A 13234-nucleotide genomic window follows, 5' to 3' on the forward strand; every position below is an offset into this window, starting at 1 on the left:
GTGCAGAGCCAGGATGACTAAGCACAAGTGATAGAGGACAAAGCTTACAGTAAGGTTAAAGGAAAAGAAACAGATCAAATATGGAGTCAGATTTGTTCTTCTCTATCACAGAAATCCACCTCTAGAAACAGATATGGAATAACCAACCCAAATTCAGAAGTATAGTCAAAGAAGACCAGAGCCAGGCATTTCTGCACACAGGGATCTGCCACATGCAGAGCAGGTAAGCAAGGTTTTGTGGGCAATCTGGGTGACAGTTGAAAGTTGGAGAGTTTTGTGGATGATAATTATCTCACACAAAGTTTCCCCTGAGGATTTCTCTGCCAATGGTAAGTCTAAGGTCAGAAGTGTATAAAAAGCAGATTTAAATCAGAATTCAAATCATGGAGAATGGAAATGATAGAATTTAGTGGTGATTCTGGGTTCTAACCCAACAGGCTATGGTGGATGATAAAAAGGAAAGGAACAGATCCTTAAGGGAGGCATTGTGACATTTCTAGGAGAATTAGACATCCTGTGACATGTGGTTATAGATTCCTGATAACCTGTGTGATTGGGGTCAAAAGAAGGTTGAGTGCAGGAACAGGCACACTTAACTTTCTCTAGGCAAAGGTGGGGACCATTCAAAGGGGCAGATCTAGTTCATGGTTACATGTGTGAACACTTTCAGAAGAAAGTTAGGATTTTATGGATGCTGAAGGAACATTCTCTGTTGAAGTTATACACTCCAGTTCTGCAAAATAGACATGTAGTAGACACATCACCTTTATTGTCCAATTATATTTTTCAAAATGACTAGACAGTAGTGTCCTCAACCCAACGGAAAAAAATCAATACATTTCCATTTATGGATAAAGACATAGAGAAAAATCTCAAAGATCTGTTATAGGCTTCAAGTCCCCTTCAAGGAGATTAAACCCAAAGCCTCTGGTCATTTCTCAGTGCAATGTCCCTTCCCCCAACTTGAACAACCTGGGCTGCTGACTCCCTACTAGGGAAAGAATGTCACCCATTCCTCACCCACCTCTATATAATCTGTTCCCCATGCAAACAGGGTATCCTGCCCAAAACTGATCAGAAGATCAAATATGCTCCATATAGAAATCAAACAACACTCAGCCCTTATGCATGGTATAGGAGGCTGGGACAGGAGAATTGGGTCCCTGCTCAGGTTCAGGCATGGGGTATAAAAACAACTGTAAATAAAAGCAGGCCCTCTTTTTTACCTGTGCACGCAAGTGCAATCTCTCTCTCTGAAAATGTACTTTCATTTTAATAAATTTGTAAAACACCTGCCATTTCAGTGCTTTGCTATAGTAGGGCGGGGACCAAGCAAACTACCATTCTATCATTCTGAAACAAATTCTAACAGTTCTCTAGAAACATTTTAAAAGAACACTACATTCTCATATTGACTCAGATTTATTAACTATGGAATACTGCTATAATTAATGAGGAAGATCTAGAATTACTATTCTTTTTTAAAAGCTACATGTCATTTATGTGTATTTATAGCTTGTTTTTAAGGACACATCAAACAAATGGATCACAGCTGAGTAATTGAGAACCAGGATTCAAAGACAGACACTGTTTTACACTGATGGGGTGTATAGAATATTTTTAGATTTTATGAAGATCAGTAGATAAGCTTTCATTCATCTGATGACAAAACAAGACAAGGAGATATATTTGGGTATTCTAACTTTACATAGTATGCGATCAACCCTTTCAGTGGAACACATCATTTAAAACTGATTACAATCACAGCTGCTACAATGATGAAGGGGTTCCATAAGAGTTCTTTTTCAGGTATACAGCATGTTATGACATTTTGTGAAATAGGTTTTGCTTGCTTTCTCATCTTAACAATTTAGATTACTCATCTAAAACCCATTACACCACTGAAGATGGAGATTTATGTCTCAGAAAAATGTATATCTTTTGTGGCAATAGACTGAAGAGTGACAGCAGGCTAGTATACACTTTTATGGAAATAGTTTGCACAGGAATGGATTGCAAAGCACTTCTCAATGATATGCAAAAATCAATCTCCGTAAGCTTGCAAACAAGACAAACCTACAAATTCTGCCATCACATAGAAAAATAATGACTCATGACAGAAATCACAGCTATGTTTGATGGTTGCAATTTAATCTTAAATCTAGATAAACATGAAAAATACCTTAAATTTGATCTTATTCATTTTTTGGTCAATGTTAAGCGAAGGGGCAGAGGATGGTCATAAATGATATATCTCAGTGGAGATAAAAATCAAAGAAAACACCTCTTTTCCACATGCTGCCATAAGTAATAATACATAATTTTATGGAAGTGACTTATTTTAGTCCCATTCTGAACAGTGTAATTTTGGAAAATATCATACAGAAAATATCAGCTATATTTTTATCTAATTTCAGTGGATTTTGGTAGTCTCTACATAAGTGAAATGGTTATATAGCAAAAATCCGAGTGTGAAAAGCCAGAAGTTACTGATAGTGAGAATTAAGCCATGAATTATGCCTCTGATGGGTATACTTCCTGGATAGAGATAGCTTGGAAGTACTCTCCATTATAAAGGCAAATTTGCATAAAATTCATCCATTGCTTTGGCAGTGTTTAGCAAGCCACAACAGCGGCAAAAGAGAAATGGTGGACATAGCAGAAATTCAGTCCTAAAGTAGTAATAATAGTTGACAGTTATTGAGTACTTGCAATGTTTCAGGTATTGTTTTTAATACAGCACTTTGCGTGTATGATTTAACATTTGCATTAGCTCCATGAAGTAGATACTATTATTTTAAAAATTATTTTTATTGTTGTTAAAAACTGCATAACATAAAACTGACCATCTTAACCATTTTAAAGGTACAGTTCAGTAGTGCTAAGTATATTCACACTGTTGTGCAACCAATCTCCAAAACTTGTTCAACTTGTTCAAAGTGAAATTCTATACCTATTAAACATGTCTTGTTTGGCTAACTTTAAGTATATTGAACTCTGGCGTTTAGTCAAATTTTACCTGGTGATACAACTTAGGATCTCCATCTGTTACTCTAAGTTTACCTTCAGAGAAGCTGTGTGTATTTTTCAGTGTCCACCACTATTATCTTTGGAGGCAATTAAGGAAAAGAAACTCTGAAGGTCATCGTATTGGAAAAATATGATAACTCTTTAGTACAGCGCTGGCTTATTTGAAAGTCAATAAATGGCAGCCATTATGATGAAGAAGAGGAGGAAGAGAGGAGAATGATGATGATAATAATCTCTATTATTTAACACATGATGTTTCCATTTCTGGAAGGAGATATGCCTATGATTCTGAGCTCATTTGCAGGACCATTTTGATAGATGTAACGAAGCCAGTGAATGATTATTGCCTTCTATGACAGAATGCCATCGCCACCCAATGCTCATCTAAATTTCTTTTATATGCATCTCGTCCTAAAAACTCTCATCCAGAATCTTGTTGCTTAGACATTTTCAGTATCAATGCATAAATATCTCCAATAATATCACTAGAGCATATTGATGAATTAATAGAACGTCCCTTCAAAACTTCTCCCACATCTTTTTTTTTTTTTTTTTTTTTTTTTTTGCTTTTGAGGGCCGCACCCATGGCATATGGAAGTTCCCAGGCTAGGGGTCAAAACAGAACTGTAACTGCTGACCTAAACCATAGCCACGGCAACGCCAGATCCTTAAGCACCTGCTGAGCGAGGTCAGAGATCGAACCCCCAACCTCATGGTTACTATTTGGATTCCTTTCCACTGCACCACAATGGGAACTCCTCCCAATTCATTATTACAAAAGCAACATGAGCAAATGTTCTTTCTCATCCTTAATTAGCCCCACAATATTAAAGGTATTCCAAGACTGTTACCAATTTCTCTTTTGTAAGTATACTAAGACAGTTGTTAAACAAGTCTTCTTCCATTTGCACAAGTCCTCTTGATTAAATTCAATGAAATGCTCATAAAAAATCCTCAAGGGACAGTAGAAAAAGGGAGGTTTTACTTGTGATTTATTTTTCCTAAAGGCAAATTGCATTGATTTTATTGGCTTTTAACTATACTAAAGTATTTTTTCTTGGCAGCTTTGTTACTAAAAGCATTACAATGTTTTTCCAGGTATAGTTTCCAATTGTCTTAAGTAAATGCTGAACTCTTTCTTTCCTCAGGGAAGAGTAATTGGTATCAAAAATAACACACTGATTCTCCAATAATGCTTTTATTTTTTTGTACTTTTAAAAAAATGTCCTTTAATTCTCCAAAGGTGTTCTTAGGTAGCCACTGATATGAGGAAAATACATTTGAAATTCCTTTCATGACAAAAAAAATGAGCAGAGAGGAATAGAAAAGATATTAAAGAATCTTCAATACCAGTGATATGCAAGGTTTTTGTTGTACTTCTTCCATCTTGCCTCTCAAAATGGACATGTATAACATCTTGATCACTTATTTAGAATAAAAAAGAATTTTCTCCTTTTGAGAAATGTTTATGTTTTTATTTCAGTCTTTTTACGCTTCCAAACATTCTATTTCTTTCTCAGTATAACTTTTCTATGATTATAAGGGAATGAGTGAGAATGGCATAGATTTTATATGTTCTACTATTTTTTTTTTCTCAAGCAACACCCCTTGGGTACAGCCATAAAGTCAAGACCTTATAGCTAACAAAGCTAAATGTTCTGAGAATTTTTTTTTTTTTTTTTTTTTTTTTTTTTTTTTTTTTTTTTTTGGTGGCAGCATGTTATCTCTGGTGGTCTCTGCAGCCATTGGGAAGACTTATAAAAAAGGTATTTTCAGGCTATAGGAGGTAGAGAGTATATCTGAACTGACATTATTTCCTCAGCTGTTTTAATGATCTGCTCACATAGTCGAGCTATCAAAGAGATGTTCAAATGTCAGGATCTCAGAGGTGTGGCCTTGGTTGGATTCCTTACAAATACTTCTGTGCCTGTTACTCAGTGTGATTGCTAGCATTTGTTGGTGCCACACCAGAAACTGTTCCAGTTTTGAGGATGATAACTGGGTTTTGTATTTGTGATCAGGAATATACTGCATCACAATTTGTCTTAATCTCCCCTTATATTCCTATATAATAATTTGAGTTCCATAGGCATTTTAACTTTGTGCTTTCTTATTAGTTGCAAAACTTGGGTAAAATAAAAAACATTCCAGGTTGTCCTGTTTTGCCTAATATTCTTTATGACTATGAAGTCTCTTTTATCAAAATAACAAAAGAAAGCAGTAGTATGAAAATATGATACCTATGGTATGTTGTCTTAATTTGAAGAGAGATAAATATATAAAAATTATTTTAACCGCAAAGTCTAGATACACCAATTGAAAGAATCATGGAAGTTAACCCTTGTAGCAAAAATGGCAAAAATGGCAAAAATTAATTTTCAAGGCCATCATTAAAAAGTCTAAAAATAATAAATGCCAGAGAGGGTGTGGAGAAAAGGGAACCATCCTACTCTATTGGTGGGAATGTAAGTTGGTATAGCCACTGTGGAAAAGAGTAAGGAGGTTCCTCAGCAAACTAAAAATAGAATTACCATATGATCCCACTCCTGGGCATATATCCAGAAAAAAACAACTATAATTCAAAAAGATACATGCACCCTTATGTTCACAGCAGCACTAGTCACAATAACCAAGACATGGAAACATCCCAAATGTCCACTGGCAGATGAATGGACTGAGATGTGGCACATACAAAAAATAGAATACTAATCAGTCATAAAAAATGAAATAATGCCACTTGCAGCAACATAGATGCAACTAGACGTTATCACACTAAGTCAGTCAGAAAAAGACAAATACCGTATGATATCCTTATATGTAGAATCTAAAATAGCCAACAAATGACCCATTTACAAAACAGAAACAGATTCACAGAACAGAGAACACACTTGTAGTTGCCAAGAAGGAGGGGGCTAGGGGAGGCATGGAGAGGGAAGTTGGGTCAACGGATAAAAGCTATTATATAAAGGTTGGATAAACAATGAGGTACTACTGTATTGTGCAGGGAACTATATTCAATATCTTATAATAGCCTATCATGAAAAAGAATATGAAAAAGTATATGTATAACTGAATCACTTTGCTGTGCACCAGAAACTAACACAACATTGAAAATCAACTATACTTCAATTTTTTAAAAAGAATAATGCATAAAAAATCATGACACCAAAGAATATTTGAGGGACTTTAGGAATTACCTAGTTTAAACATTCTTGTTCTTTTGTTTTCTATAAAAAATATTTTATTCTTTCATTTAACAGCTTAACTGAGGTATAACCAATATACAAAGAAAATGTGTACTGTTTGATGAGTTTGGGTGTGAGGATGCTATATTTCAATTTTTCAATGATTCCATTGCCATTTTTCATGACTTTCACTCAAATTTGTACTTAAATAGTTATTTACATACTACAAAATTAATTTTCAAGGTATGTTACTGGTTCTTTGGCTGATATTTTCATACACATTTATTTCTGGAAAGCATTCTATTGGCAGCTCCCTGGAATTAGAGAAATGAGACTACTTGGGCTCCCATTGGTATTCAGATATCATTTTGGGCAACTTTAATTTTTAGTCAATTAAGTCCCTGGGTAAACTGATGTTAGGTAAGTTAAGGTAACTTGACTTTCTCCAGCTATCACTAGCCTGTGGTTACAAATAAGATTACATTTACCTTTAGACTATTATCTTCCTGGCTCATCTTCCTAACCAGTTCAATTCTAGAACACTGGCTCCTAAACAAGTTTTCCCACGCCCACTCACAAGCATGTCTAAGTATTTTCACACATTCTTTTGAGCATGGTCACCTTTTAATGGAAACATCTGATTTCAACAAAAGAGAACTGCTACCTTTCATTGGGGATTCCTTCTCTCCAGGCTCACCATAGCTGTGATTCCTAGGATTCCACTGACACATTAATCCCTAGAGAGCTGTCTGTTCTATACAGATTTATAGAATAATTAGCCATCACATAGTGTGCTCTAATGCCCCGTCTCCCACCTACCTAGGAAAGAACTTCCTCCTTCCAGGTGCCCTTATGGATGAAGAATCCCATGCAAATCGACATGTGTGAGGATAAATTCCACATCAACAGACATGACTGATTCAAAGTTTAGTCTCCAGTTGAATCCTACTCTATTAGTTTCCAAGTTCTTTGGAAATTTTAAGATTCATAGACAGGATAGAAATGCTTAGGTTCAGAGTTAAGCTCAAAAGGAGTATAGGTTGATACTGAACATGTTCTCATATCTACCAACAATTCAGATCATGGGGTCCTACTTGCCATGATAGCATGGCATTCTGTATCTCCTGGTGGAGAGTCCCACACGTTCCAAAAGCTGGTCAACCCCGCACCACCTCATCTAGTCCCTCTCATCTTAGGCTGTGACCTACCTGTTCCCATCCACATGAGGCCCTGTGAGCTGAAGGGCTGCTTTACATCCATTTTTGCAACCCTGAGAACTGTATAAACATATGGCTTAATTGAGTTATTATTTAACTGAGACATTTTAATATTTAAAATATAATTTAAAAAATCAAGAAGCTTGGAGGGTAGGTAGGGCAGATGAGTGCTATTTTTTTCCGTCTTTTATATCAGAAATCATTCAATACTGCCCAAAAGTTTTTAATGTAGTCACAAATAATTTTTACATATGTTAAAAATGAGTTCAGCAAATGGGATTTAAAAAAAAAAAAAAAGAAGTCCAAGAATAATTCAACATGGATTTACTAAGGGCCTCTTCTCCACATGGTCTGAACTGCCTGACCAAGGGCTTTATAAACTGATAATACAGGGGGCACTGTGACAAAGTGGGTGGGGTGTAAACACAGGACATCACTGGTGCTCTCTGCTCAGTTTTAGTCATATATTCCGATCATCATAAAAGTGGAAGAATCTCCCTGTAACTTGATTTTTCATTCTATTGAAAATGACCTTGGGAGGATATCACTTTATTCATATTAGGAAGAAAATGCTTCTTTTTCATTTCAAAGGAGCTTAGAAGAGCATGGAATTTTGTCTATGCTTTAAAGGTCTCCCTTTGTTTGGTTCATGCAAGAGCTGCGCAGCTGTTTCAATTGAACCTTGATATAGAGTTTGCTGGAAAAAATTTCCATTTGCTAAATCAAAGCAGGCTGATACTATTCCTCTACAATTATATAACAATTAGAGATACAGAGATTTCTGTCAGCTTTAGGAGAGCTGGCTCTGATGCAATAAAACCCATGAGACAGTTCTGCAGGATTTTGGCATGATGCTAACCTACAAAGACATTTGTCCTACATCCTGCCTTCCTATACCCTCCCATCCTGGATCTGATCCCAGCCTTTGGATTGAAGCTACCAAAATGTTCATTATCTTAAGGGAGATACAGTAAGTACAATGGAAAATAAGTTCTTTTGATGTATTAAATTTTATTCTAATGTGTCTTGAGATAAAGAAAACCTTTCTGTGCTGAATTTTATATACACGTTTCCAGAAAACTTACTGGAGTACGGTAAATTATAAGGTGAATTCAATTAACTCATGTGAAAAAAGACCAGTAGATGCAGTTTCATTTTGTTTTTTAATTTTTAGTAATTATGACTTTTCTAACAAGACTTTTAGATATATGGTTATTCAGCCTATGGCTTTACTCTTTCATTCATAATTCTATGTTTATTATAAAATCTGAATGTACCTTATTTACTCTTTCACAAAATGCACTTGACTCTTCCAAGTCTGTATTCTTACACAAGTTGTACAAAAATGGGTGGATGAAACAAAATCATACAAGTCTTCAAATTTAGGGAATTCCTAACAAAACAGGAACTTTCATATTCTTTAAAATTATTTTCTTTTTTTGTAGAATTTTTGAAATATATTTACTTTTTTAAATAGAAAATAAAAATAGAGAAATGGGACATAAGCTTTGTTTTACTCTCCCTGTGCTATACTTTTATTTAGGACTTTTCATAATGTGCCTTTCAGAGAGTTTAATTCTATAGGAATCAAGCCTCTAAAAGTTTATTTAGGAATAAGTCTAAGCCACTTTTTCTATGTGCATTGGGACTGCACGCCTGATGTTGAGGCTGTTTTACTGGCCCATAAGAAATACTTCAAGCCAAAGGTGACTATTCTTTCTCCAGCCTGATGTCACTTTTGGGCCCCATCATATACTCATAGGAAAATCTTGGAGTTTATGGTTGTTTACTTCCGTCTCTTGGCAAGTGTGAAGAGTTAAGGGTATGCAGGGGAAAGTGAGGAATAAAGGTTATAATTCAGAAGCTAAAGATCCAGGAAAATGTCTTACTATTGTCTTTATTCTGAGACATTATTTTTCAAATGAATTCACATAAAATCTTTGTACTTGGTATTATATGCACCAATCTCTTATTGTACTCAAATTAGAAATACCAGTTAGAAAAGTGCACAGTCAAACTGTTCATTTTTAATGATGTGCATATTTGTTAGTAGATGAAATGATATTTTTTTGGATAACATTTTTTTAGGTATCAGTGAAGAAGAAAGCTACTGTTTCAGATGCACAATAGAGTCATTTTAACCGGCAGACACTCCAAACTTCTGGTGCTATGTTACCTTCTTCAGCCTTGATGTTGCTAGCCTTCATCAATTTCATTTTAGTTTATGGGAGTTCAGGACATAGCTTTCAGTCTTATTTCCGAATCGTCATCTATATGACTCATCAACACTAGCAATTGGATTAAATGCAACATTCCGACAAGCTCAGGGATTGCCAATAAAGAACTGTAGAGAATCATGGAGGAACTAGGGAATATATTTCAAGCATCTCTAACTTGAAAGTACTGGTAGTACTGATTGTACTAGTAAGAAGATCCAGTATTATTTATCATTTTAGGGTTCTTGGCACCTAAGTGTGGTTGTGTTTATCTTTCTCTATTCGATGTAACTAATACATGTGGATGGCTTACAGAATTATATAATGTAAGCAGGCATCCCTGACCTATAGAGACCCCAGCCTTGTAGGTTATGACTTATGAGTATTAAGTCCAAAGGGGCCAGAGTTTAATAACTCTTAGAATCAGTATTAGAGATACTTTATATATTTGAGTGATAATTTTGAGTATGGGGAACATAAGGGTAATTCATCATTTGTTATTACTATTTATGTATCCATGAAAAATAAAATATGTGGATATTTTCTAATTAAGAACTGTATTTTTAATGACACGGTATTATAGTGTTTTGATAATAAAATTGGCATTATGTATATATTTTTTTATTATAAAAGCATAAAATATCAATAACAGCAGACTTAAGAGTTCCCATTGCGGCTTGCGGGGTTAAGAACCAGAAATAGTATCCATGAGGATATGGGTTTAATCCCTGGCCTCGCTCAGTGGGTTAAGGATCTAGCATTGCTGCAAGCTGTAGTGTAGGTTGTGGATGTGGCTCGGATCTGGGGTTGTTGTGGCTGAGGTGCAGATCAGCAGCCGCGGGTCCTATTTGGCCTCTAGCCTGAGAACTTCCATATACAGCAGGCATGGCCTTAAAAAGCAAACAACAAAAAAACCCCAGTAGATTTATTATAAGAGGTTTATTCTATTGACAGCATGTAAAAAAGGAAGTCTCTTAAAATGAAAATCAACACATTATTTATAATTCATTTGTTTTTTGAGACTCAAGAAATACAAGTTGGACTATTAAAAAAAGGACACATTTTCTTGGAATTCCCACTGTGGTGCAGTGGGCTAATAATATGACTGCAGCAGCTGGGGTCTCTGAGGAGGTGTGGATTTGATCCTTGGCCAGGCACAGTGGGTTAAAGGACCTGACATTGCTGCAGCTACAGTGTAGGTTGCAGCTGAGGCTTGGATTCATCCCATGGGCAGGGAATTTCCATATGCCATGGGTGTGCCCATTAAAAACAAAACAAAACACATATTCTTTTCCTTTCAGGACATTTATAATTATATAAAAATACTGGTTCTTTATTGGTTTCCAAACGTGTTACTTGTCAATGATAATTAGCCTTAACATAACACAGCCTGCTTACTACAATCAAAACATACAGCTCCTAAAGGCAACTTTATAATTAGAGTACATTAACTCTTTGACAAAGCTTAAACCTGAAAGACATTAAAGTCACTACAAAATAAACTTAAGGGTTAGATAATCAGAAAAAAAGAACATTACTAATGTTGCCCAAATAGCAACTGTGACCATTCCAGTGAGGCTGAATATCAAATAACAGTCTATTCTTTATATCACTTCATATTCAACAATGAGCCTTACTAAGTAAAATGTATTTGTGATAGTTCCCTATAAAATTCTACAGAGAATTTTTTCTGCATAACACTGAATATTCAATTACAGAACCATAAATATGCTGTTTTCAGAACTATATATCTGACCTTGAAAATAAGGTCAGAATTCAAAGTTATTATATTTTAATATCCTGAAAGAATGCTGTGAAAATATATAGGCTCTTGTTATTGCCTGATTGTTAAATTTGATAGCACAGTCATGAAAATAAATGTTGTATCGCATCACCAGAGCTTAAATGAATTTGCACGGGTTTAAAAAGAACCCCTCAGAACGCAAAATGAAGTGCCATGAATAGAATGAGAAATTCTATTTAGTTTCCTTCCTTTCCTTCTTTTTATTTATTTTCACAAGAATGGGTGTTTGTGGTGCAGTTTCTAGGCATATTTCATGTAAAGCACTGCATGTATTTGTGTAGAACAGAAATTAATGGAACAATGGAATTGTGTTGAGTCATAAGACCGTTAATTATGTGATATATGTCTACATGTGTGCATATTATGTGGATTTTTTTAAAAAATCTACATGGTTGTAATATGCTTTTTCTATTAGGAAAAATATTATCATATACGGTACTACTATTAGGAAAATCTTATCATATACGGTACTACTTTATGTGACATCCTACTTTAAATAAGTGACTATATGAGATCCCAGCAGACTATAAAGAAGATCCAAAGTCCTTTTCTCAAAAATCTTCAGAAAGTGTATCATCAAGGAAGTGGGCAAGGCAGTGTCTTAGGCCTACCTCAGGATTAATGATTCCATTAAAATACTACTATAGCATGTACATAGATAAAATTCAAGCACATGTGCAAACTAAATGTAAGTTATGAATCATAATCATGATTAATGATAAGCACTGAATTTAGAAATGTTACTCTTTGATGAAGATAACTGTTTTCTTCCCTGATTCTATCCTTATGCTTCCCTCTCAGATATACTTCATGATTTTGAACTTATTTCTTATTTACTGCTGTGATTATCATTGTCACAAGGCATATATCCCTAAATAATATTTTTTTCAGTTCTACCTATTATAAAACCTGATTTTAACATGGCATTTTATAATACATGTTCTTAAGCAATTATTTTTGTTCAGCCAACAATATTTTTTCTAAAATCTGTATATATTTTTGACAATCTTCATCAGTGCTATATAATTATATTCCATTGTGTGACTCTGCTATACTTTATTTATACATTATTCTTTCATGGTCATTTGGGAGATTTCTGTTTTTTGGTATTACGAACAATACCACAATATATATCTTCATACTGTCTGGGCACAGGTGTGGAAATTTTTCTAAGGTCCACACCTGTTCAGCTTTAAGAGGTAATGGCAAGTTGTTTTCACTGTGTATGGCTTTTTTCCCCTCACCAGGAATGCTTACCAGGTCTTATTGCTATATATCTCAGCCAATGTTTTTTTATTGCATGCATGGGTAATACTAGATCCATTTAAAGTGCAATGCAATAATACAGGAGGTTTATTTACAGGGTTTCATATTGCACAATGTAACTCATTTTTAAGAAACTATCACTTTCAAAAGCTATAAAATATTCTCCCAATTTAAAATACTTATGTAAGACTAGATCTTATTCATAAGCATGTCACAACAAATTAAATACAGAAGTAGATATGAGAATCTAGCTGTCTATTAAGTGAGACATTAAAAAGGTTTACAAAAATGTAAAACAATGCTATTCTTCTCATGGAACTAATTTTGTCTTGAAAGATATAGGTTTTTCATAAAATATTTATATGTTAAAGTGTAGTAAACTTATTTTTTGAAAGAGTGAAATATATTTTATTTATGTTCATGATTTTGGACATCACATATATTTTTAGTTAATAAGACTATTTTAGAACAGTTTTAAGATTATAGAAAAACTTCTAATAAATTGATAAATACATA

The 13234-nt window shown here is 34.5% G+C and overlaps 1 long non-coding RNA gene across 5 annotated transcripts in view; it reads left to right on the forward strand.

The window, feature by feature from the left end:
- Positions 1-7834: 7834 nt before the first annotated feature.
- Positions 7835-13234, forward strand: part of LOC106506787 (uncharacterized) — a 93920-nt gene continuing 88520 nt past the window's right edge. For 3 of the 5 annotated variants that reach the window (XR_014834014.1, XR_001302346.3, XR_001302344.3), the window contains exon 1: positions 7835-8402. This is a non-coding gene — a long non-coding RNA (uncharacterized LOC106506787). The remainder of the gene's footprint in view (positions 8403-13234) is intronic. The other 2 variants (XR_014834015.1, XR_001302345.3) reach the window with 1 other exon arrangement.

The sequence above is a fragment of the Sus scrofa genome, chromosome 18, assembly GCF_054392235.1.
Source record: "Sus scrofa isolate SSC_HxYL_T2T_F1_AM1 chromosome 18, Sscrofa_HxYL_maternal_Yorkshire_Landrace_v2.0, whole genome shotgun sequence".
Classification (NCBI taxonomy): Eukaryota; Metazoa; Chordata; class Mammalia; order Artiodactyla; family Suidae; genus Sus; species Sus scrofa.